The sequence below is a fragment of the Phocoena sinus genome, chromosome 7 (assembly GCF_008692025.1).
Source record: "Phocoena sinus isolate mPhoSin1 chromosome 7, mPhoSin1.pri, whole genome shotgun sequence".
Taxonomy (NCBI): Eukaryota; Metazoa; Chordata; class Mammalia; order Artiodactyla; family Phocoenidae; genus Phocoena; species Phocoena sinus.
In genome coordinates this window covers 12,251,461-12,278,693 of record NC_045769.1, presented here as the reverse complement: position 1 = coordinate 12,278,693, position 27,233 = coordinate 12,251,461, and the positions used below count along the sequence as shown (strand labels likewise).

The window sequence follows — 27,233 nt, the reverse complement described above, 5'->3', positions numbered from 1 at the left end:
ATAGCCGGGTGGCTGAAAGACTTTGGAGCCCTCAGACATATAGGGCAAGACCCCAGGACAGGGTCTGGCACATAGCTGACAATATCAGCTAAAAATAAAGAAGGAATGGATGAAACATCCTGAGAACCAATCCCCTCACTTGTGATGTCAGACCAATAATAAACAACTGATAAGTTTGCACAAGGCTTAAATTAGACTAAGGTGTTTAGTTCAGGGCTAAGCTCACGGAAAGCACCAAAGAGACAGTAGCCACTATGATGAAGAGGCAGAGACTAGGAAGACGTTTATGATGTCATTCCTATGTTTCTCTGCAGTGAGAAGCACATTGCTCTTGCTTGCAAGCTAATTAGGTATTAGCACTTACAAGACATATACATGGGGTTTGAGGATTTCATTCCTTGTGGACAAGCCCTCCAGTATATTATTCATTTTTGTGTCTCAGGCACCTACATACACTACATGCTTAACAAATATCTGACACATAATTAGTTTATTTAGTTCTTTCCTGATCCCTACAGAGTATCACTCTTCTGGAAAGTGACCTCTGTAGCTCTTTTTCTTTTGGCTGAGGCTACGTTTTCTTCTTCAATCGTGGTGAAAGTATGTGGAAAGCATGGGAGTCTCTGTCCCCAAATGGAATTCACTTACTTCAATGTCATCATCCATCAGTGACCAAAATGTACCTTGTAACTGCCACAGCTTTCCCCAAGCCCAGCTAAGGAATGAGTTACACTTTGGGTGGGTTGTGCAAGAAGAAAAGCCTGCCTGTTCCAGGAATAGCCATATCCAGGAGAAACGGCAGCAGCTGTGGGTGGCTCTCAATGACTTGGCTCTGACCGTGAGGAAGACCGAAAGGCATAAATTCTGAGGCTGGTTTTAGAGCCAGTTGAGCTCCTGAAGGGGAAGCCCAGTGGATGGAAAAGATCATGCTCTGCTGCTGCCTGATAGGAATATGAGTTGGGCTCCTTAGAAACTAGAACCCTGCTTAATTTACCTGTCAAATAGCGTGATGGATTTGTCCAGAGAGTTTTTAAATAGAAGATATAGCTCTTCACTCTACGTGCTTCTTCCCTGAAGTGGGGAACATATCTATCACTTGCCCAGATCGATGTGGCTAACTCAGGGTTTTAGCCCCACCCCATAGAGTATCTCTACTCTGTAAATATCATTATTTGGAGTGTAATTTAAAGATGGCCCATTGTGCTCTCAGTTTGTTTTCCAATGAAGGTTCTAGGGAGCCAAATCCACAGTCGCCTCTCGTTGGTGGTCTGCTGGCATGCCCAGTGGTGGCAGCCTGGAATGCCACCATCAAAGAGTCCCAGACATAAAGACCTAGAAGGGCTCAGGGAGAAGGGAGAGCTTACAGAGGTGGAATGCTCAGCCCACATCATGGTTTCTCACTATTTTTCAAACTTCTTTAGTCCACTCCTCTAAGGATTCTGTACATTTTTATTCTCTTATTAGGAAGCATGCTTTGAGGGCAGGGATTAAAAAACAGACAATTCTTAGAGATTCCTAGTCTCCATGGAATATAAGGAAAAGAAACATGAATTCTGGGTGCAGCATATCCATTAATTTGCAACTCTTGGACTATGCCTTTCAACAGAGACTGAAGAATCCCATGTAAAGTCACTAATAGTGATTGTGCCTGTTTGATTCATGGTTTTATAGCAAATGTAACTGTAAGCATGAATGTGAAATTATATAACATCCTAATCCTTCAGTTGCCAGCAATAATGTATAATTCTATTTATTTCAGCGAGGTGAACTGAATATAAAAATTTACCTATTTAATAGAATATTTATTTTGTTTCTTTTAAAAACTGCTTATTTTTTAACAATGGAAACAAATAATAGAATTCGAGTTCTTCTGGCAGAAAAAAATATTGAGAACAAAACATTTATATTCATATGATTGATGAATAATTGTTTTCAAATATCGACATTTATAGAAAATGAAAGAATTCAAAGTACATTTTTCTCCTCTTTCAACAATAAATTAAAAGTTTAAAGGGTCCCGTACAAATTGTTTAAGTTTTAAAACCTTATTTCGATTACAAATAAAAAGATATCTGGATCTAAGATGGCAATTTGAACTCAAATGCTCGTATAGTTAGCCCTCCCAAATACCACTAATATGCTCCAAAACATAAGCATATGTTCTTAATGCAATATAAGTATGAACTAAGATGGAAGTTTTCTTTTATTTTTTTTTAACATGACACCAATACCAGAAGTCATAATGGAAAAGACTGATTACATCGAAAATAAAAGTTTTCTAGTAAAAAAAAAATTACCAGAAAGAAAGTAAAAAACCTAATGACTCACTAGAAAAGCATTGGCAATTTATGATAGAGTGATAATATCCTTAATATACAATTAAGTTTTATATATCAAGAAGAAAAACAACCTAAAATTCACAATATAAAAATAACACAGGGGGGCTTCCCTGGTGGCGCAGTGGTTGAGAGTCCGCCTGCCGATGCAGGGGACGCGGGTTCATGCCCCGGTTCGGGAGGATCCCACATGCCGCGGAGCGGCTGGGCCCGTGGGCCATGGCCGCTGAGCCTGCGCGTCCGGAGCCTGTGCTCCGCAACGGGATAGGCCGCAACAGTGAGAGGCCCGCGTACCGCAAAAAAATAAATAAATAAATAACACAGGAAGATGAAAAGGCAATTCACCAACGGAGGGCAAATTGTCATTATATTCCTGAAAAGATGTTTATACTCACTGATAATAAAGAAGAAAATCAAATTAAATTTCAGATTAGCAAAAATGTAAAAGAATGATATTATACAATATGAGTGCACATGTGGGGGAATCAGTTATTTTCACATATTCTTGATACAAGTATAAATTTGCTATGTTTCTGGAGAGCACTTTAGAAGCATGAAATAAAATTTTACCTATCCACACTGACACAGAAATTTCACTTGTAGGAATCTATCCTTAAAATAAATATTTAGGCAAATAATATTCAAGGATGTTCAGTAAAGTATTGTTGAGTACATCATGAGATATAATACAAATATCCATTAAAAATGATTTAGTTAATTAATTGTGGTGCTATACAATGCTACAGGGGGATAATAGGTAGCCATTTGAAATGTCATGAATATATAGATATTGAAACAGAAATTTCTGTAGGGCTGTAAAATAAAAATGCAATTAAGAAAAATCATGTATTGCTTTTAGTTTTGCTTTCTACTTACTAAAAATATCCAAGAACTTTAAAGAACATTGAGAGAAAATGTCACGATGCAACTGATTTTTTTGTCTCTCTTATAGCCCAACCTTGAATATATATGCATAGTTATTTGCATATGCAATTTGTGTTCATTTCTTAAATACCTTATTTTAAATATATTTACTTATCTTTGGGGCTAAGGACAGATTTCAAAGGTGGTTTTTATTTATTGCTTGTGTATAGTGAAATTTAGCTTTTATTTCTCAGGACTGCTAATGACAATGCTGTGCTTTCTATTTGAGAGTAATATGGCTGAACTTCCCCAACAAATTCTACTCCTAGGAAAGGGAAATCACCATGGATGCTATTTCTCCTTGCAGATTAATGTTGATTCACTCAAAGTTTCTTAAATATATGCATTCATTCATAAGTAAACAGATAAATAGATAGGATGTAATTAGGTGATGCATGTTATGGGAAATAAAAGTGAGTGAAGGATGTAGGGACTCAGGGATGTATATGGGCAATATTACAAAAGACTGGCTGATATATTCCTTTGCTTTGAAACTGAGAAGGCCTTAAAGCAAAAATACCCCCAGAGCAACAAGTATATCCAGAGTCCAGATCTTGGTTTCTTATCCCAGTCTTCAATAAAAAGGACCAAAACTCCTTTGAGAAATAGCTAACTCTAGGGCTGGGGTAGAGAATACACAAGATAAGCCTGGAGCATATTATTGTGCCTAAAAGTAAGGAAGTAAGCATTCCAACATACATACACACTCACACACACACACACACACACACACGCACAATGATGGACTTACCTCAAAGGGAAACAGGAGCTAACTGAAATAACTCCCAATGGCCAAAGCTGGAACAATTTGAGCCCAATAAGTAACACAGTATCAGATTATAAGCCATAGTATAAAATGCATATGGATGAGTTCACATAGATGTAAATATATGATCAAATAGATAGATATACAGATAATCTCCCACACAGAATTCCAGATAATTTATGTAGATAATCTGTCCTTCAGAAGATAGAGCATAACTCTTCACTTCTTCAGTGTGAGCTGAGTCTAGTGACTTCTTTTGAAGAATACTGTTTGGAAAGCAGGAACAAAAGAATAATTCTACACTGGAGAAACCTGACAAACAAGACCTTAACCAGGTGATGGAGGTCAACATGAGAAGTGGTAAGTCATGTTGGCTGTATGTATCCGTGGTATGATGTGATGAAAATGGAACTTTACCTCTGTGGTTTGCATCCCCCTCAAAAATTACTCCAGCCTAACCATGAGCAAAACAGCATAAAAATCTCAACTGAGAGACATTCTACAGAATACCTGACCAGGATGTCTCAGAACTTTTAACGTCTTCAAAAACAAGGAAAGTCTGAGAAACTCCCACAGTCAAGAGAAGCACCAGGAGACACGAGGGCTGAATGTAATGTGTGTCCTGGAGGAGATTCTAGAACAGAAAAAGAGCCTTAGGTAAAAATTAAGAAATCTGAAGAAAGTATGGACTTCAGTGAATAATAATGTATAATGATTGGTTTGTTCCTTGAGACAAACCACCGTACTAACATAGGTTAACAACAGAGGAAATTGGGAATGAGGTAGGTGGGAACTCTACTATCTCTGCAACTTTTCTGTAAATCTGAAAGCTATACTAAAATAAAATGGTTGTTTTGGTTAAAAAAGGTGGACAGGGTAGACCTCATTTAGGCAATCATATTGAGCAAAGACTGAAAAACCATGAGAGCGCCAGTCATGTGGACATCTAGGAAACGGTCTGCGTAAAGGGAGCATGCTTGACAAGTTCAAGGAAGAGCAAAGAGACCAGTGAACCTGTAGTGGTCAGAGGTGAGAGAAGCAGGAGAAGGTAATGAGAGAAGTCAGAGAAGACCTAGGGTGGAGGTGGGGCACAGCATAAATATACAACCTGTAGGATACATGGGACTGTAGGTCATTTCAAAGTCTTTGACCTTCACTCTAAGATGAGCAGCCATTGGAAGGTTTTGAGCAGAGGAACCTAACCCTTTTGAAAGACCCATTCTGTCTGATGTGACCATGGGGGCAAGTATGAAATAACAGGCTGTTTCAGAAATTCAGGTCAGAGGTGATAGTGGCTTTAGCAGGTTGAACAGTGGAGGTGATAATAAGCACTTGTATTCTGAGAAGACTTTGGAAACAAAGTCAAGCTGGTTTTCTATCAGATTAGATGTGGGGTAACAGGAAGAGAGAAATCAAGAATAATTCAAGAAACTGTTATGTCTCGTGTTATGTATTTATACCTTCACTTATATCAAAGAAGCTTTGAGGATTGCCTCACTTCATGATTCTGTATTGTTGAAGCCCATTAATAACCAGCTGGCAGGTGCATTCCCACCACTATTCCACCTCGAGTTTCGAGATGGCCTGCATTTGGTCTTAGAGCTTTCTCCTGGATGATCCTTCTGTCCAACCTTTTACCTTGAGGCTTCATTCCAGCTCACCCCTCCATCACTGCCACAAGCGGGCAGAAAGCAACTTTCCCACAAGGGACAAAGCTTTGGGGTGCAAGGAGATCTTACCAGCAGGAAACTGTTCAGTTCCTAGGAAGGGAAATCACCATGATGCAAAAAACATGTTTTCTGCAAAGTGTCTCCAAATAAAACAATAAGTTAGATGTTATATTTTAAAGTGCAGAAACTTATGGATGTATAATTTCAGTAGCTATATTTGTCTATCAAGCACCCAATTGAGATTAATGACATCCATCCTCCTCTCCATTACCATTATAGTAAATTTTCCCTTACTATTATTGTAAGTAATGGAACTTTTGTGTTTTCCAATTACTATTTTTATAAGCTAAATTAAAAGTAAAAAGACATTTAGAATTACACAAATAAGCACTGCTATATACACGAAAATAAAAATGTTCCTGAAATTGAACCATAGACATACTTGGTACCACCATATTATAGTTCAAAACGTTCATTGACCACTGAGAAATGAGAGTCTGAATTCAACAAGTGAAAAGCGACCAGAGGCATCAGTGTAAAATGTAAAAAGTAGGGATTACACAAAAGGAAGATGTATAGAAGTTGAGGACCGCCTGTGTAAATGCTATAGAGAAGTTTATCTTTGATAATGTCAGGTGAATCTTGGCTCTTTGTTCTGGCATATTTGCTTCCCCTTGGGGGTGCCTGACAAACAATGAGTAACAAATTCACACTTCCTACGGGTATTTTAATACTGATCACCTTAACATAAAGAAAGTTATTTAAGTTTTCAGCCTAAATGTAGCTTCCATACTTTGGAAATGCAGGTAATGGTACATAGCTTTAAAATTGTTGTAAGGATCAAATGACTCAAGGCATTTAACACTATGTCTGCTACATGTTCAACAGATGGTGACTTTTATCACTAATAGTTATTGTTTGTGAAATTTAGAGCACCTTGGGAAGCTCAAAAAAGACTTTCAAAACATACTGTATAGATAAGAACACACCCCTTCTAATTACAACACTATCTTTAATATAAACTACACCTCCTTATTCAGCTTTGCAAGGACATCAGAGGAACAGTAATATGAGAGACAAAATTGTTAAGACATTGTAAACATGGCCATTGAAAATCCTAATTCCAGGCATTCTCTTTGCTTGTTTCCACATACAATACCTTAGTGTCAGCATCTCCCAGCTTGCCTCTGACACAAAATTCACATAAAACATTTTTGAGAGATCATATGCTCCAATTTCTAGGTGTCAAATAATTGTTCCCCAAAATATTAGGTTTGATGATTGCACACCAAGTCAAATCACCTAACATAAATATATTTCATTTAACACCCCATGGTCCCTGCAATGCAGAAGTAGACTCCAACAAAGAAAGGAAGTCAGCCCACATATCCCGACCTCCAGTCCAAAGACAGTGAGTGCGGTGCAAGCAGGAAAGGCAGCGTGTTACTCACAGCCTATAGCAATCGATGCAAATCTATGCCACAGTTAGAAGGTGTCTTAATTCCAATAATAGACATACTGTGATGATGAATCTTTCACAACTGTTTTCTCTGTAGCTGCTTAATTCAAGCCTTCTGGCAGAGATGGTCTGATGCTTCAGTAAGTCGCTGACCCCAGAGTGTCATGCTGGGCCTCCAGCAGGTTGAAAGGAGTGTCTGGCCTATGCGTTGGGTCACCTGAATGTTGATATGAAGTCAGTGCGCAATGCGATCGGTCAAATTTCATCAGCTTCCTAAAAAACACCAATCAACTGACAAATAGAGCACTACTGGTGGCTGATTCTATGGTCATTTCTGTCCAGCCTCAGACATGGTCACCTAGAAATGCTTTGCCAGTGACCACAGATTAGTCCCACAGGAAGTCCTTGTCAAGAACTTCAACTCACCTAGCCTTGGATAATATCGTAACCTTGTCCCTGGGAGATTCTGTTTTCTTTTAAATGACTATTGTTTACATATAAATTTATTTGGAAATTGTCTTGTGCTTCAGATGGGAGAAAAAGTTCATATAGCCATTTTGAAAAACAAATTTGAAAATACGTATGCTTCAAGCCTTAGAAATTCCAAATCTTGCGATTAACCCCGAAGAAAATTATTTATGCTGTAAACCTGACAGTGACAGAGATTTGGAAACACTCTCAATGCTTGTCAGTGGAAGAATAGGTAGAAAAAATGTGGTATAATTATACCATGGATTACTACACTGCAGTTAAAAGAATCAAGCTACATTTATCAACATAAACAGATGCCAAAAACATAACACTGAAGGGGAAAAAATCAAGTTGCAGTGTGTATAATTCATACCAAATAATCTATTTGTGTCAATTTTAAAATTATATATTAAGCAATATTTATATGTTGCTGGACATTTACAAATTTTAAGTCCCTGGTTGAAGATGGATGGAAAGGACAGTGCAGAAGAAAGGGATAGAACTGGGAAAAGGGCCAAAAGGGGACAAATTAGTCATGGAGTTATGATTTGAACAGTAGTAATATTGTGCTAATAACAGGGGATATAATTGATTGAGTCAATTCAACTCTGCACCTGAAGTCCAGCATGGCCACAAAAAGTTAATGAATATCTTGTGAAGAGTACGGCTTTAAGGACAAAAGCAGTACAAGAGACTCAAGTTCTGTCTAGGTCATTCCACCCACTTCCCTCCTGTGCCTCCTGCAGTCTGACCTCTGAAAAGGATGCCGGTGGCTAAGACTAAACACTGTTCAAGCTTTGGCCTCTCTGTAGACAATGCCAGCGAAGACTCCAGTTTCCAGGATGGTTGGGTACTGCAAACACATCAAAACAATCTACTACCTAACCTATTAACACTGAAGACATCTCAATGACTATTACGCTAGACCTAGGCACCTCCTACTAATCCATCACACCATCCTGTCCTCTGTAATGTCCATCCCTCTTTCTCCTAAAACAAAAAAAAAAAAGAATGAATGAATGTTAGAAAACAGAGATGCTTCAATTTGCTTCAACTGACCTAATAAAATATATAGCTCTTCTAAAAATGACCACAGTGGTCAGCAGCTGGCTTTATACACCTTTTCAGCTCAGTGATGCAGACTAAATGCAGCTGACATTCATGTTGAGATAATTGGAATGTAAATTATTTTCAAATGCTTCTTTCTTAAAATAGAGAAGAGTCTGTCCTTCATATTTGAAAATGACATTAATTATGGTTACACTCAAGGCTGTGTGGTGAAATGACTTTATCACACTTGTTATAGTTTTGTTTAAATATGTCTTTAACAGTTATGTTCTTGTACGAAATAAAGGCCCTTTAATGGAAATTTGTTTGCCTCCAAGCCAAATTTGTAAAGTGGAACCGTAATAGTGCTGACTGAAAACACTCGTTGGGGCAAATCTCCATAGAAAGGAAAGGGAATTCAGAAAAGTAATCACCAGTCTGTAGCGTGTGTGTGTGTGTGTGTGTGTGTGTGTGTGTGTGTGTGTGTGTGTGTGCTTGGTTTTGTTTTGTTTTTGGTGACTCCCTGAGTTACTTCATGCATTAGTGAGTCACTCAAGATGTAATTGTTCGATACCATGTGGCCTTATGCGAAGTCACCTCTTCATAGCTAGGCTTCTAAAAGCCTCCCTACCCTCCAGTCATTGACTCTTAGCTAGCCTTCTCTCTTGTAATCACTCTATGACTACTAACTTATTGGACTATTTCCTAAAATGAGGCCAAGGAGATCCCCAGTAGAAATACTTACACAACCGTGGCTACTCTTGCTTCAACCCCTTGACCCCTTCTCATTCTGATAAAGTACATGTGACCGCATGGACCAACCTCTATTATACCCACACTGTCAGTTTCCTTACCAAAAATGACTGAGCTGTTTTTCACTTCTCCAGATTAACGTTAAGTAAACTCAGACCTTGATGGTCTCAATTGATCTAGGGAGAGGTGTAGAATTAAGGCAGGCAGAGTTGAAGGGAAAGGCATGATTGGCCATAAGACTATGGCCATCTATGGCTTCTTATAAGACGATGAGTGGTCTGTTGGAAACCAGAGTAGAACATCCACAGCAAGACGAAACATCTGGGAAATGGTGAAATTAGCTCTGCTCATTAAAAATAATAATGAAAATAATGGTAATTGTATCAATTTAATCATTAATTCCGAATAATGGTCAAATCATTAGTTCTGAATGATAATCAAAATAACAAGGCGCTATAGGGACTCCCCTGGAGGTCCAGTGGTTAAGACTCCACGCTTCCACTGCAGGCGGCACAGGTTCAATGTCTGGTTGGGGAAATAAGCTCCTGCCTGCTGCGTGGTGCAGCCAAATAAATAAATAAGTAAAATCACAAGGCTAAATTATACAGGTTAATACTAAGTCAATTGTCTTTCAGAGTCATCAAACGCATTTCAGCAAAAAGAGAATAGCGGTAGAGGAATTTTAGGATGAAACTGTGAAAGAAGGAGAGCTTGGGGGCATACTGAAATCAACAATGAAACCTCCTTCCAAATTTTGCTCCGTGCAACCTTAGCTTCATGGAGTTCACGATATTCTTTATTCTCTTTAAGCAATGTCCAAGAAATGTATTCCCATTGACCGTGAGCAAGCATGTGAAGGTGTATTGGAATAACCTAAAATGGTTTTCACACAGAATCAGGAGCTCCTTGGTCATTTCCAGTTAGACCCACAAAACTGAAAGATTCCTGAGATGGGTTATAGCTTGCATTATGGGGCTCATTTATTTTAATCTTCTCCAAACAAATAAATGGCTACAATTCTGTGTATATTACAGAACTTTTCCATCTGTCACATCTAAGACAGGCATATTATCAGATAATGTTAATTTTTGTTAATGCATTAATTATTAACAGCATTTAACCATTTTAATAAAGGTCCTTTTGAATTATTGAATACATATCATCCCCCAACACCTTTTAAGGACGCTGGATGCTGCTAACCAGAGGGCATTTTGCTGAGCACTGTAATAGTTCAGGAGAGGCAACTTCTACATACAATAGAGTGGTGAGAGACTTGGAGACCTGGAGAAGTACTTGAGAGGAGGAGATTGTATTTAGGGGAAGGTGGGTACTTTATGGAAGGAAAGATGAAAAGGGACTAGAGGAACTTAGGAGAAGAAAACAAGTAAAGGTCAATCCATGAACTTTTCTAAAATCTAAATTGTTTATGCTATAACCCACTCCTCTTCTTTTCCTGGCACATCTTCAGTAGATTCTACACTGATGAATATTTGATTTTCTCTTATTAGGATGGGGGATAACATGGACAGTTAGTTTCAGGAGGAGGATGAAGGGACAACTGACCTCTGGGTCACCTATGATGTATTTCAGTAGCTTCAGCCACATCCCATGTATGGTATTAAGCCTATTTTCAAAAAAAAAAAAAAATACTCAAAACCCATTAATAGACGGATACTTTTTTCTTACCCATTGTCTTTGCATTGGCCAACTAGCATCTCTTACATAGTCATTCAACAAATATACATTGGACACCAACTCTTTAAGAAACACTTAGCCAGATCTTTGAAAGATTTAGTGTTGAATCAGATGTTCACCTTGCCTTTAAAAGGAACTCAGTTCAATAAGGACAATGAGACCTGGGCACTGTTAACCATAATTCAGGGTAGAAAACAAGAAACCCTATAAAAATGTAAGATTAAAAGATTTGCTCCAAGGGAAAGGAATTAAGAAAGAATATGTGGAGGGGTTAGCACTTCAACTGAATCTGAGAAGAAATTTAAAATTAACCAAAATAAATTACTCAGATGTTTCCAAAAAAACAAAATGTGATACACAACTCAGAATTTTGTTGTGCTGGTGGTTACCATGGTAAAGGATTTCAACTCTTTGTGAGGTTCCCAGTACAAAGAATAAGATTTGGGTGATGTAACAGATCCATTATGCAATCCACACTCCCTCCTATAGGAACCAAATGTGACACGAAGAATAACAAGAAGAAAACCCATGTACTTGTGAGATGTTAACTGTAGTATACAGTCCAGAATTATTGGACATTTTGTCTTTCCTAAGGAACAGAGGGATAATCAAATTGTTGCTGAACCATTCATTAGTTTTAATCTCTACCTTTAGAAAGAGAAACACTGCATGTTAGATCATCCATGCTATCTATATCTTATAAAGCCAGAGTCCCTGTGACCCAGTTAACTCATTCTCATTGAAAATATTCTCGATAAAGTCATCTGAAATATGGTGTCTCTTCCTTCCAAAACCATGACTTGCTCTTCAAGAGTAGGGGTCAAAATGGGAAATGAGGACTCATAGAAGTTGAAGGTCAATAACTTGACCCCAAAGATAGAAAGGCTGATAATTCTCCCAAGAAATTTTAAAAACATGTTTTACTCTATCAACTGAATTATGAGACAAAAGAAAGAATTATAGTCCACAGGAAGCCACAACCTCCAACAGAAAATATAACTGGAATGAGGGGAAAGCAGATTTTTAACAAGAATATTACACCAGTCTCATATCCAATAGTGAGAACATTTAGATTTCTTTATTGTTGTTTAATCTGGTGCTGCTTTATGGAAGTACTCCCATCCCTAACAAGCCCTGAGCACCATCCACCAACACATCCAACTACAAGTTAAATCTAATAACTGAATATTAATGAAGTTCTTGTAGGAGGAGCTATTGAGTTTTCACACGTTTTCTTATTCAAAGCTGTGTCAACATCAGCAGAACACTACCATCTGTCTTGGTACCAAATATGACTGATCATTAGATAAAGAAATGATTGAAGAATTCATCAGGTTAATTCCTTCTGGGCTTCCCACACGGCAAGAGTCAAGCCAAGCCAATGTTAGTTTGCTACTATCTCTAACTTTCTGTTGTTCTCATTACCACTGCATTCCTGATAATTACATATTTCCTCATTTTGTTAGATCTAATTTTGTGCTTATCAGTCATGAATCCTGAACTACAATTAAAGACATTTAAGGTCATTCAGAAGTGTCTCACATTGTATGAATTGTAGATAAATTTGAACTGATAATTGAGGCTGCGCCCTCACCAAACACACGCACACACACACACACACACACACAAACACACACACACTATAATTATTCAGCATATTAAATAAAATAAACAAATTAGGTCAATAAAATTTAAGTCCCTTATTCCTCTGAATGGGACTTAGAAGTAAATAATATAATAAAGGATAAGCCTGGACCATGGGAGTATCCTCCCTTGAGACCTCATATGAGGTCACCACTTTCACTGAATTACATTTAGATATCATGCCCTGGGCCTCTTCCGATGACACTCCTTGTTTTTACCACTCTGATGTTTTGAGAAGATTTTTCATAATATTACATCAAGATATTGCTTTGAGGAACCACTGGAAATTTTTTTCTCACTCCAAATTCTAACAATAATTGTGTTTTTCATAAGTTACTAGCTTTGTGGCATTAATCATGTTTCCCTTTTTGTATGTATTGCTATAAAACCCAGTCCAGACAAGTTCATGACCATATCTTCTAGGAACCGCCTCAGGATCAGAGCTATGGTGAGGCCAGTAAGATGCCTAGAGCACAAGAACCAAGGACCAAGTCAGGATGCCTCACACTAGCCCTGGCCTTAAAGTCTTGCAACAAGTAGCATGGTTATAAGGTTAGAATAAGGTCAACCCTTAGTTTACCTTATTTTTTCTTAGTTCATAACTTCCTCACTTACATGTATTTTTATCTAGTGTGAGTTTTAATGTATCTATCTATAACCTAAAGTGTATACGTAGATAAATAGTCTAAAGCTATAGAAAACCTACTGCTAATCAAAATTGCCCAATAAAATTTATCTGCTATACTATCAGGAATTTCAGAGAGGTCATAGGTCTGACACTGGTATTTTCACAATGTTTGCAGATTTGTGCACATTTGGAAGTGTTTTGCTAACAGAGGAGAGACTGCACACAGCAACATTTAAACAAGCAGATTCTGGAGGCAGTCTACTGGGATTCAACTTCCAGCTCTGCCTTTTAATAGCTGTGAGACCAGAAGCAAGTGGCTTAATCTCTCTGTGCCTCAGTTTCCTCATCTGTAAAATAAGAATCAAAGTAGTAACTACTTCGTAAGGTTTTTATGAAGAGTAAATGGATAAAAGGGAAGTACTGAGCATCGTTCGTCATAGTTAGTAAATAATAGGAAAGCATCTGTATCTTTTGTATACTAAAGCTGAATTCTTCCTTGCGTTGTATCTCCCATATTTAAAACAACTTGCTTCCTATGGGAGTATTGAGCCTCTCTATGGATAATTAAAATATGGAAGTAAGATGAATGCAGCAAAAAAAAAAAAAAGCACATGGACTTCTATATTCAGCCCCGGCATAATAAAGACCTTGGAAGTTGTTACTACCATCCTTAGAATAAAAGAATGAACAAATTAAAATCGACACTTTTTTCAGACCCATCAGAAAACTGAAGTTGCATAACAAATCATCACTCCAAAAGTCTGGAGAGAAAGGTGAATTTAGAGTCAGAGTTGCTTCCCTAAAGCAGATAGATATGACCACTGGAGCTATAAACTAGGAAGAAAATTAGAGGATAGTTTTGATAAGTTGATGGAGACTGAATGTGGACTAGAATAAGAATGAGAAACTCCTGGAGGATGCAGACTTAAGGGGATCCCCACACTTTGGCGAGTTGTACTTCCAGGAACCATACGAGGTACTCACTGTGAAGATCCCAGAAAGAGGGCCTCCTGACCTTGGCAAGGGAAGGGAAAGAGTAATCATTGTGAAATTTACCCAGAGCATACTCCACAAAAATGACCTACTCCTCAGAGGAAGAAAATTACCAGAACCTTATCCCAGCTGGCAAAGGCATTCCTCTCACTCTAATCCTCTATAGCTTTCCTGTCTCACCTAACAGGGAGCAACCACTGGAACAACATTTGGGAAGGTCACAGCCCAGAGAAATAAGTCCACTGAAAGACTGAGATTTATCATAGATTAGAGAAAGTTAAACCCACCCTCACACCAACCACCAAATTAATGAGGCTCTAGGATAACAACAGTGCAAGGTGCATACTCTCTCTGAGGAGGAATGCAGAGGGAAGCTCAAGATAAAAAAACCAAAGCAAGTAATGTAGAGAGAATTAAAACATCTGGCACCAAAGCTCCAACAAACAAAAACACAGCCCAATTCTTAACCATATCAACATAAGTCCTCACAATGAAGGCCTATTTACCACAGGTTCTAATACCCAAAGCAACATATCCAGCTCTCAGCAAAAATGTATAAAGCATTCCAAACAAAAAGGAAAGAAAGAAGGAAGGAAGGGAGAGAGGGAGGGAAGGAGGAAGGAAGGGAGGGAGGGAGGGAGGGAGGGAGGGAGGGAGGGAGGAAGGAAGGAATGAAGGAAGGGAGGAAGGAAGGGAGAGAGGGAGGGAGGGAGGGAGGGAGGAAGGGAGGGAGAGAGGGAGGGAGGGAGGGAGGGAGGAAGGAAGGAAAGGAGGAAGGAAGGGAGAGAGGGAAGGAGGGAGGGAGGGAGGGAGGAAGGGAGGGAGGGAGGGAGGGAGGAAGGAAGGAAGGGAGGAAGGAAGGGAGAGAGGGAGGGAGGGAGGGAGGAAAGGAGAGATGGAGGAAAAGAGCAATCTAAAGAGACATAACAAGCTTCAGAAACAGACTCAGATATTACACAGATGTTGCAATTATCAGATAGGTCTTTAAAATAATTATGATTAATATGTCAAGGCCTCATTGGAAAAAGTAGAAAAGATTCAAGAACAGATGAGTATTGTAAACAGAGAAATGAAAACAAAAAAATCAAAGGGAAATGCTTTCTTGGGCCCATCAGTACACTGTCTATCAGGAGACAGAAACGCTAACATAGTATTAACAGTGAAAAGCTGAAAGCTCTTCCTCTAAGATCAAGAACAAGATGAGGACGCCCACTCTCACCACTTTTATTCAACATAGGACTGGAAGTCCTAGACAAAGCAATTAGGCAATAAAAAAGGCATACAAATTGTAAAGAAAGAAATAAAATGTTCTCTATTTGCAGATAACATGATACTATACATAGAAAACCCTAAAGACTCCACACAAAACCTGTCAGAACTAATAAACAAATTCATTAAAGCTGGTCTTGGCAATGATTTTTTGGATTTGACACTAAAATCAAAGGCAATGAAAAGCAAAAAATAAACAAGTGGGACTACATCAAACAAAATCTTCTGCACATCAAAGCAAACTATGAACAAAATGAAAAGGCAACCTATGGAAAAGGAGAAAATACTTGCCAACCACATATTCAATGAGAGGTTAATATCCACAATATACAAGGTGACAAATACTTCACTTATGTGTGGAATCTTAACCAAAAAATTCAAACTGATAGAAACAGAGAGTAGAAAATTAATTGCCAGGGGCTGAAATGTGGGGGAAAGAGGGAGAGGTTGATAAAAGGGTACAAACTTTCAGCTTTAAGATGAATAAGGTCTGAGGATTTACTGCATAGCATGGTGATAGCAGAATTATTGTATAACTGAAATTTGCTAAGACAGTAGAACTTAAATGTTCTCACACACACACACACACAAAGGAAATACGTGAGATGATGTATGTGTTAATTAACTTGATGGGGGGAATTCTTTCACGATGAATATGTATATCACGTATAACAAATCATTGTACTGTACATTTTAAATATCTTACAATGTTATTTGTCAATTATACTTTAATAAAGCTAAAAGAAAACTAAACAAAAACTCCTTGGCAGAGTGCAAAGTATCCCACCTTCAGCTCTCCCTACCTCTCAATCCCTCGTAATACATATCACTACCTGGTGAATACAATTATTATATAAATATAAAAGTGTTACTTTCCCCTCCTCTGAGCCTGAAAAGTCTAAGGGACCACACAATATCCACTGGAATTTACCAGAATCTTTTGATATTAGACAACCTTTGACCTGAAAGGATGAACAGAGAAAAATAAGCAAACACATAAAAAGAGACATTAATTCAAAAGAAATGACCCAATCGAAGAAATCAACCAAATATTCCTCAACTTCAGCAGATTCAGTGTAATAAAAGGAGAAAGACTTGGTGAAAAGTTAAAGAGAATATTATATTTTTGAATCTGTACTAGTCAAGCACTAAGTCAAGCCATCTGAGATCTGGAAGAAATGCCTATTTCCAAATTTAAAATTGCAATGCTGGCAGTAAAACCTTCATTAGAACACCTGAAACCTTAGTCTATTACAGCAGAAGATGTGCTTTACAGATTATTCAATAACTAAGAGTTAAGAATAAAGATATGAGTCTTCCCTGGTGGCGCAGTGGTTGAGAGTCCGCCTGCCGATACAGGGAACACGGGTTCGTGCCCCGGTCCGGGAAGATCCCACATGCTACGGAACGGCTGGACCCGTGAGCCATGGCCGCTGAGCCTGCGCATCTGGAGCCTGTGCTCCGCAACGGGAGAGGCCACAACAGAGAAAAGATAAGAGACATGGAAAAGGTATCAAAGAACAATGACACACGTGTAACAACAGTTTCAGGAGAAAACAGAAGAGAAGGATGAGAGGCAATACTCAAAATAACATTTAAAAAAAAAAATTTTTTTCTTCAACAGGTTTGAGGTTTGGGGTCAAAGGGGCCCTTGATTGCCAGAAAAAACAAATGAAAAAAAGCCATATATTTTATGACATGTTTTTATTTCAAAAATAAAGGAAACAAAATTCTTGCATGAACAGTGGCAGAATAATAAAGGGGTTGCCTACAAAAAAATTATATAGTAGTTGCAGATTAAAATTCTTTTCATGACATAAAATGACAGAAGTCAATGAAGCAATGTCCACAGAGTTTTGATGAAGAGTACTGTGAAACAAGAAAGTTATAGTGAGGTGAGATAAGAGAAACAGAAAGGTATCAAACATGAGAAGTCTCAGAAGGTATTTCAACCAAATATATTTTCTGGAAAAAAATGAGTCTAATAACCTTGAAAGAAGAAAATAAAAAACAAATACCAAACCTTGGAGACCTGGGTTCCATTTCTTTGTCTCTATTGTGTAAAAGCAGCCTTCCCTCCTCATTCTGCCCAGGGTCAGTTACCCCTGGAATGAAGACACCTCCTTACCTGCTGGTACCTGGACACACAGAGTCCAAGGTGCCCTGGAGGCAGGCATAGCTTATATTTAAATGGAAACTTAGTTGTGTCTCCTAGCAAAAGTGAATGCCCTTTGGAGATTAGAATATCTAAGCCTGAAGAACCCAGGGTTGTGGGGGTGAGAGTTAAAAATTATCCTATATAATGTCAATACATAATAAATATTCTTAATTTCAATAATTATAGCTATTAATTATCATTCTGTCATGTTATATACCATAATTTGACATTTCTCTTGCTCTCAATTATTTGATATATAAACGATTCTGTAGTTGGGTCATTGGGAACAATGGCAAACAAGATCCTTTGGTTTTTGGACTCATATATTCTTCTTTTTTTTTGGAATTTTATTTTATTTATTTTTTTATACAGCAGGTTCTTATTAGTTATCCATTTTATACATATTAGTGTATATATGTCATGTATTCTTCTTGATAAGGACACAGCATTATATAGAAGTGTCTTATCTAGTGCATATACTGTGTCCTGAAAGACAGCACCTCATTTTGCAAAGGACTACTACCAGACTAGCATTTCAGCTCTGCCTTCATGAAGTAGGCTGTTCTAATGTGCTATCAGACTGCCTCTTTCAGGTGGTATGTGATTTAACCAATGGATTCATGGTCACAGGCCCACTCCTCCACCCTCTTGGCTGAAATGTGGGTGCCCTGGTTGGATTCTGTGCTATGTGGTGTCCCATGTCTGTGGACTAGGCATTCATAAGCCTTCACAAGTGGTTCTGGCTGAGTCTGTTGGTGAGAAAGGCAAACCCATACCAGAATAGGTCTCTGTCCCTGTAGGGATTAACCACTGGTTCTTCAGAATGGAAGACACTGAATATAGTCAACTTGCCACCAAGTTGCTAATTAGATTTTTGGAGCAAAGTGTCATATTGGGTATCAACATTAGCTTCTATTGCTAATAGGTTGAACATTCAACATACAGAGGCAGCTGTAGCTAGATTGACTACGGGAAGGAGGAGTCCACGTGTAGCCTTCATCTCAGCCACTCAGTTCATACACCCTCATTGCCAGTTCTGGGCTTCGCCAGTGATGGAGGTCGGCTAACACAAACTGGCTAAATCATCTGTCTCCTCGGTTTTCCAGTGCCTTTTCAGAGGTAAGTGCTTTGCAGTGGGCACACAAAGTCTTCGCACACCGTGCCCACCCCCAAATGTCCATCCACCTCCTTGTCTCCAACTTCCCAATCCTTTTCCTTACAGACTCTGACCACCTTTAGTTACTTTTTCTTCAACACACAAGCACTGCTCACAACTCTATCTTTGGAAAAATTATTCTTTACTGACTCTCAGGGTTACCCTGATTGTAGCCATAATACAGCTTCTTTTTATTTTTAGTTCACACCAACCCACCAAGCTCACCCATCTGTAAATCCAATTTGGGCTTTTCTCCTCCTTCGGCCATATAGGAACTTCCCCCTATAGTATAGTCATAGGGACAAGCTTGAGAAAAAGTGCTGGTGCAATTTTGGTGGGAGATATGAGGATCTGAGCTATCTGCTCATGCTGTTTACTATTTGTTGTGTCTACACTTCCATTCTTGATGTATGATCTCCATCTTACAACGGATTGCTGCTGTGCCCACCTGATTGTATGACTTGGTGGTCCAAGAGGACCTAGCTTATAACGGATAGTTCTAGATGCATGTTTATTAGGCGCACCGTAGTGAAATGTTCTGCCTCTACCAGAGCCCAATAAAACATCGGGTTGTTTTTTCAAAAGCCATATAATTCTCACTCAAATGGCATGACCTTGTTCTAGAACATCAAGGGCCTTTCACTGTAATCCTCCCAGTTTTTAGGCTTGCCATTTTTTCCATGCTTTATCTTTTTCTATCACTGACATTTCGAACATAGAGGTGGCTGGACTCTATGTCCCAAATAGCAGAACTGCTCACACCACAGCCTGACCTACTAAACAGAGTCCTTTCCTACTCTAAGCCCCATTCAGATTTAGCAGCCTTCCATGTCACCCAGCACATGAAACAGAGCTGTATTCCTAGGACCTGGGTGTAGAATGCGATGCCTCCAGAACCTGAAGCAGTTTACAAGGAGCTGTGCCCCCTGCCTTCTCAGCAGTAGGCAGCACAAGCTCTAGCCAACTGACTTATACTTTGGAGATTATGTACTGGAAATCTCCTGACAACTGGATTCCTAGAAGTTTACCAGAGCGATGGGTCCCTGATTCATCACTGAATTTACCTCTCGTTCTCCAGAGTGCGTGTATTTCACCAAGGTCTCCAGCATATTAAGCACCTCTTGCTCAGCCTGCCACATCAACATGGCACCGTTGATATATGGGAGCAATGTGGTGTTCTTTCGGATATGCAGGTGGATTTGTATCTTTGGATCGCATCCTGAAAGAGGAAGAGAGTTAACATAGCCATTGGGGAAACCTGTGCTTATCGTTGTGTAGTCCTCATGAATGTGCATGCTTTCTGTCCTTCTCTTCTGGTTGGGATAGAAAAGAATGCACTCACCAAATCCATGGCCACTTGCAATGTACCTGAGACCTTATAAATTAACTCTGACAATCATACCATACCCTGTAGAGCAGCTGTGATCAGAGCTACTTGATTATTTGTTGTAGGCTATAGTCATTCTTCAGGATTCATCCAGTTTCTGCAGGGAGCAGACTAATGAATTACATGAAGATATGGTGAAGGACACCACATTTAAGGTCTTTAATGGTGACGTTAGTCTCCACCACTCCCCTGGGCTGTAATATTGTTTTGACTCATCCTCTTGGTGGAGCAGGAATGCCCAGCTCTAATCTTCCTCCTGTGCTCAGTCATTGGCTGAGCACAGACCAGGGAGAGCATGGCCACACGCGAATGGTAAGGTAGTTCCCAAGTGACAGCAGCTGAGTCTGTCTGCCAGTGACTCTTTGCAGCAGGTTCTCTCAAAGGGAGAACTTAACTACAGCTCTATCACCATCTCAGCTAGATCAATCTACATGTATCCATTAATCTCTCTATATCGATCTAAACATGTAACATTTCACCATACACAAGTAGGGTTTACCCCAAGAATTCAATATATCTATTCACACTAGAAGACATTTTAGTAGAATTCATCAAACTACCAGGTTGAAGATGGAGGAACATATAAGCAAATCAAAAGATGGCAACAGTTTTACTATTCTTTGGTGCTTTTCTATCTATTCAAAAATGTCAACAAACAAATCTTCTGCAACTGCATGACAGTCATTTTGAAAGAGAATTAAGAGACTTCTCTGCTGATGCTCAGCATCTAGAAATAATGCTTTCAGAACCTACTGATGATCATAATCTGGACCATCTTAAGAGTTCTGGCCAATCAGATCAATCAAGTCCCCCAGTTCTGTACCATTCCATCATGTGCACCATAACACGCCTGCCACGGGGCTACTTACATTTTTTTTTTTTTTTTTTTTTTTTGCGGTACGCGGGCCTCTCACTGTTGTGGCCTCTCACGTTGCGGAGCACAGGCTCCCGACGCGCAGGCTCAGCGGCCATGGCTCACGGGCCCAGCTGCTCCGCGGCATGTGGGATCTTCCCGGACCGGGGCGCAAACCCTTGTCCCCTGCATCGGCAGGCGAACTCTCAACCACTGCGCCACCAGGGAAGCCCGGGGCTACTTACATTTGCATCGCCTCTGTAGTCTCCCATCAGTTAAGGATAATGTGGAACATTTCCAAGGGCCCCAGTATGATTTCTTTCCCTCTGAGCAAGAATGGAAAGAGACATCATAGTATCAAGGAGGAATAGTCACATACTTTGACTAGCCAGGAACTCTAGACTCTGGAACAATATTGCCTTCACATGGACACTGAAAATATATTATAGATTTAATTTAGTGTTCTGGAATGCAGCAAACAATTTTCCTTCAGATAAGCTTTCTCCAAACACGGCAACTGAGGCAACTTTCACATATACAAACCAAGTGGACCTGGAAAGTTCAACAAGCTGGGTACAAGCTGAACCACAAGAGCAAACTAAGCACATTTTAAAATAACAATAAGGATCATAAAGCTAATAATTACAATCTCTCTGGTGAGATAAAAGGTCACTGTGACCACCAGATTGCAATGCCAAACATCCTGCCTGGCGTGACGCTTTCTTCGTCCTTGTGCTTTTGTAAGTCCAGGGTCAGGCTGCAGGCAGGCGCCGGTCCCAACTTTCACTTGATTACCCTCCAGTGACTGCAAGTAGCTCAGGTTGCAAATTTGTTTATATTTAGAAGAACAGGTGTGTGGCTCAGTTCTAAATCAAGTCAGTGCCATGCTGGTGTCATCCTGGTGCACTTCATATAGCTGAAATAACGTAATATGGAAAAGGGCAACACACCTACCTTGACCTAGTAAGGGCTGCACGGAGCACACAGGAATTTTATGTCATGAGTTCTGTTCTTCAGATTCTGTTCACTGTCCCCACTTTGCACAAATCTGCAAGTTTTTTTGTGTGTGTTGGTTGGTGTTTTCCTGTGAGAAAAGCAATCAGAAGCCCTGGATTCAAATGAAGTCTCATTAGAAGATTGAGTTATCTCTTACCTGTGTGACCTGGGGATGATTTATAATATCGCTGGTCTTCTGTGGGCCCCCTCTTTAATACAACAAGATTTCTGTAAAACTCAAATGCCACCATGAGGTGAATGTGCTTCATAAATGCTAAAGTACTCCACAAATGTAAAATACCATGATGCATGTAAAAGATCTTTATGACGCTAAATATGATCTATAAATGAGAGCTCATAGAATGGATGGAAGTGTGCAGTGAGCAATGTTATAAATGTCAGATCCATGACAGAATCCAAGACCAGGTGTTCTTGAAAACAGCAGCTTGGAAGTCACCTCCTTTAATCTTTATTTCTATTAAGAATTCTGATGAAAACGTAATGTATTAAGAAATGGAGTTATAATGTAAAGTTATCCTGCTAGTGAATTTAGCTCTGATACTTGTCTAGGTTTCCATCTTAATTCTGTTCAGTGTACAATGGGACACTGAGAGACCATGCATCATTTTGTGGCATCCCTAAATGAAGTAGGTACCAAGTAGAAGGCTTTTCAGTGGAAAAGGAAAATGGAATTTTGTTTCCATTTCACTTCTCTTTATACTGTAATAGGGTGGATTGGGTGTTATTAAAAGCTATATTGATAAAATAAAATATTTTATAGAAAAAAATAAGTTGTACTTTTCATTAAGTAGCTTCAGCATAAGTATTTTTTAATAAAATGTTTCCTGTCTACCAAGTGCATCTTTTTCCCCATAGTATACCGGACCGTCCACTAAATAAGTAAACAAATACAGATACATGCTTTACCAAACACGAGTGACAGTACAAGCACCTAGAATGGACTTGAACTTTCTCCTGAATCATCTTTAAGGTCTACTTAGTTGCTCTGAGATACAAGCAAGAAGAGAGAAAAATGTCTAAATATGTCGACCTAAAAGATACAAGAATACCACCATCATAATATTCCAGAAGAAAAGCCATGGGGGGTTCTCTTGTTCTCCTCCTCCTAGGACAGGAATTGCTTCTGCCACATGCCTGGCCATGGCTGCCATCCAGCCTCAACTTGGCCAGCCCTGCTCAGTGGTTGGAGCTGCTTTGGGGATGTGGCCCCAGACTCTTGTGCACAGCCCAGCTTCCTGATTGTGTGTTTCAACTGCAGGTGCTAATCTATTACACCCTGGACGAGCCCTAATTTATATATATCTCTCTCTCTCTCTTTCTCTCTCTCTCTGATATTCTCTCTCTTGTTCTCTCTCTCTCTTTACAGGTTCAAAGCTAGGAATCCACTGATGTCTTACCATGGTGGAATAGAAGACAGCTTTGTTTGTTATTGCTCCACAAATAACGATATCCAACCAAGGCAATGACATGTATAAAATAATTTAAAATAGTTTTGAGGACTTTATTTTTCAAGGTGTAAAACACTTCCCTTGCTAATTTTTTAAGTAGAAATATGAAAATGTTAGATTATTTGAAAAGAGTAAGTAATTAAAAATGTATTTTAAACAGATCATAACTAGTGGAGGAAGGACACTAATGAGGTTGATGGGAATGGGAAGAAGGTGGTAGGGAAAAATCAGGGTGGGAAGATTGAACTAAATGAAGAGGCAGAATAAGAGAGAGAGAGAGAGAGGTAAAAGGAAACAGAAAAAGACAGAATCACACTCAGAGAAGGGGGAAGTGAGAGAGTGGGAGAGAAGGATGGGAGAAAGGTGGAAGGAAGGAAGGATGGAAGGGAGGGAGGAAGGAAGTGGGGGGAGGGAGGGAGGGAGAGAGGGAGGGAGGGGGGAGGGAGGAAAGAAACAAGGAAGGAAGGAAGAGGTTTGAGGTGAGTGTACTGATCAGAGATAAATTACTCGCTAGTGTCCAGGCTGCCTGTGCCCTGTGACCATACCAGCCATACTCATAGTCGCTAATAATAACATTTACTGAATGTTTACTATCTCCTAGACACTATTCTAAGTACTTTCTATGTGGGCCTCACCAGAACCCTATGAGTTCATTTCTGTTATTATAGTCATAATCATCTCTCTCAGACAGGAGAAATCTGCACTCTACAGCTCGTAGGCCATGATGGCAGGGCCGGGATCCTGACTCAGGTGGGCTCCACACCATGGGCCACCTGCCTCTCAGCTCCTGAGGCTTCTTTTTTATGCTCCATGTTGACTATTAGCCAGTTTCCCTTTTTGTTGAGATTTCTGTGAGCCTTACAGAAGTTAAAAGCAATATGTTCTGCATCTAGAAACACTGTATTTAGTACTATTAATAAATTGCAAAGTCTGTTTTAAAATTAAAGTGTATTTTCTTTGATGATATAAACCTTTAGAGGCTTACAGATGCTTGGCAATTTTCTAGCAGTTTCAAGTTCCTTTGATAGTTCCAGAATTTATAATTGCCTTATTGTTTTGCTTAGAGCGATCAGAGTTGCTTTATTCCTGTTAACCAAGGTAAAATTTAATGAAAACTAGCATTTATGTCTGCTTCCAGTCAAATCCTTGTTTTGTAACCTGGTTAATACTAGGTAAGAAATAATAAGAGAAGCAAACTATGTAAAAGCTACGAATAAATTTTACATGTATGTAATAAGTACAACACTGGGCATGTCAATAAATAATTAATGAGTAAATGAAATTGATTAATTATTTCTTAATAACAGCTTTTAAATGGCTTTTAGCATACCTCTAGAAGCCCTTCTAAAAATATTCACCAGTGGAAGAATGGTTTCTAAGTGATATCATTAAAATTAAAGAAGTATCCTTTATTTTCTATGAGTTTCCTGAAATTAAGCTCAGCATCCACTCAGGAAAATGTAATTATTTTAAGTACTTTAGACAGAGGAACATTAATACAAGAAATTAATTGTTTAAAGAGGTGTTGAACAAATATGAGATGGAGAGGCAAAAAGGAAACAGGGCTGACACCCAGAGAGCAGAAACACACCACTGCCCCTGGGCTGGATTTCACAGCCTCCACAGACTGCTGAAGTGTTGGAGTTGCTGTCAGTTTCCAGAGAGCTAGTGTAGAATGCAAGTGTGTTACTACAAGCCCTTTAGAGCTAACCTGAATAGATAGTGCCTAAATAAGGGCATTACAACAGCAGGTATTTACCTGAAATCTCTTGGTTTAACCTCATAAGCACCTGTACAAACCAACTGTTCTACCAGAAAAATAAAAAAAAACAGAGGAATTTGGTTAGAGGCATTCTATCCTTATCTAAGTATTTTAAAGTAAAAGTAGGAAGCATTGTCCATTGTCTGTAGGAGTTTTTAAACAACTCTCTGTTCTATATTCTCCTCTGTTTGCTTTTTAACCGTCTTTACCTTTTTTTTTTTTTTTTTTTGCCTTAACTAACAACCACTTTTCAAATTTAGCTCTTTGCTATTTTTTCTTTGGATTATAAAGGTAATAATGCTTGTCTGCCCATTAAATGGATTGTGAAGGTACTTACTGAGTAAGGGGTGGTAAGTTGTGAGGAAAGAGTTTATAAAAGAACAATTCCAACTGTAAAGTGCCACCACGACTCTCAGAATGTCATCCTACGTCACTTACAGAGGATGGAGGTGATGTTCACAAGCTTTATTATAGCTCTTACACAGAGCAGTTATTTCAAGGCGATTGCTTTGTTCTGATCCCCACAGTCAATTGTGAGGTTAATGCCATTTAATTTTACGTACACATTCAGAAAGAAATGAGATGGCTTGATGGCAACATCGATTTCAGGATTTCTTTTGTTAGATTGAAAAAGCAGGTATTTCACCTTGCATTACTTGTTTGAAGCCCCCCTCCCCAAAATTTTTTTAAATAAAAAGATCATGATCAACCCAAGCGTCATGTTAGGTAAAACAGCAATGTTTTTAAAATTAACGAATGTTATCTGGATCTCAGCTGAATTACATTAATTTTGATCAAAATGCTGAATGTCATATACAGCCAAGCTAATTCCACTGAGATCCAAGAGGCGAGTCAAGTGAATCTTGTCCACCAGCGCGGTGGAGAATCTGTTGGGCTCGTGGATTTAAAATCCTCCAAACAGCTTATCTCCTGAGAGGTTTCCTGAGTACTCTGAGCCTCCTGATGGACAGATCCATGCTGAGATTCCTCCTCCGTGAATCGGGAAAAGGACTTTCCCTTTCCCTTCTTTGGCAGTTCTCAATCTGTGTGTTCAAATGCATTCAAGTACATGTGATGGGAAGGGTTCCATTAGCTCATGGAAGGCATTTAAGTAGAATCACCCTTGCAAGATTAAGTTCAGGAATCACTTTCCGTTTGGGATAAATATTGGCTATCAATCAAGAAGTAGGCAAGTAGGTTTTTATATTTAAAACAGACCCAAAAAACCCCTCAGTAACATAAAGTGGGGGTTATTTTCAGTCAATTCTCAAAATTTCCTTCGAAGCAGCATAGCATCATGGTTATAAACATGAAATCCATAGACGGGTAGCTTGAGTTTATACCCTGACTCTATCATTTAGTAAATGCAAGATTTGGGGCAAATTACTTCACCAGTCTGGGGCCGTTTCCTTACCTCATTAAATGAAAATAACAATAGTGCCAATTTCATAGGGTTATTGCAAGGATTAAATGAATTAAAATTTGTAGAGCTTAAAATGGTGCTTAACACATATTAACCACTACATATGTGTTTGCTAAAGAAATAAATTCTTTGCTTGAACCAGGAAGGTCAGTCCCAGCTCTGTACACACAATGCACACAAGCCCCAGTGCTGAAGAAATAAATCCTTCTGAGAAGGAAAAGCATAGGCTCCCAGAGCCTTATTTTCAGAATGGCTCGTGTTGCTTCCAAACATTGGCTATTTAATCCTTCCAGAACAACCAAGGGAGAATTTATGCAAATAAATTTCTCCTTTTACAGAAGAGAATGCTGCTGTCCAGGAAGATCAAGTGTCTT

General features: G+C 39.0%; 1 long non-coding RNA gene across 3 annotated transcripts in view; it reads right to left on the bottom strand.

Moving 5' to 3' along the window:
- Positions 1-6,688: 6,688 nt before the first annotated feature.
- LOC116756452 overlaps positions 6,689-27,233 on the bottom strand; it is a 57,130-nt gene continuing 36,585 nt past the window's right edge. Inside the window, exons 2-6 of one of the 3 annotated variants that reach the window (XR_004350651.1) lie at positions 22,164-22,293; positions 21,455-21,535; positions 20,034-20,188; positions 9,528-9,747; positions 6,689-8,616 (exon numbers count right to left, since the gene is read on the bottom strand). This is a non-coding gene — a long non-coding RNA (uncharacterized LOC116756452). Of the gene's footprint in view, positions 8,617-9,527; positions 9,748-10,989; positions 11,051-20,033; positions 22,294-27,233 lie in introns of all 3 variants that reach the window. The other 2 variants (XR_004350650.1, XR_004350649.1) reach the window with 2 other exon arrangements.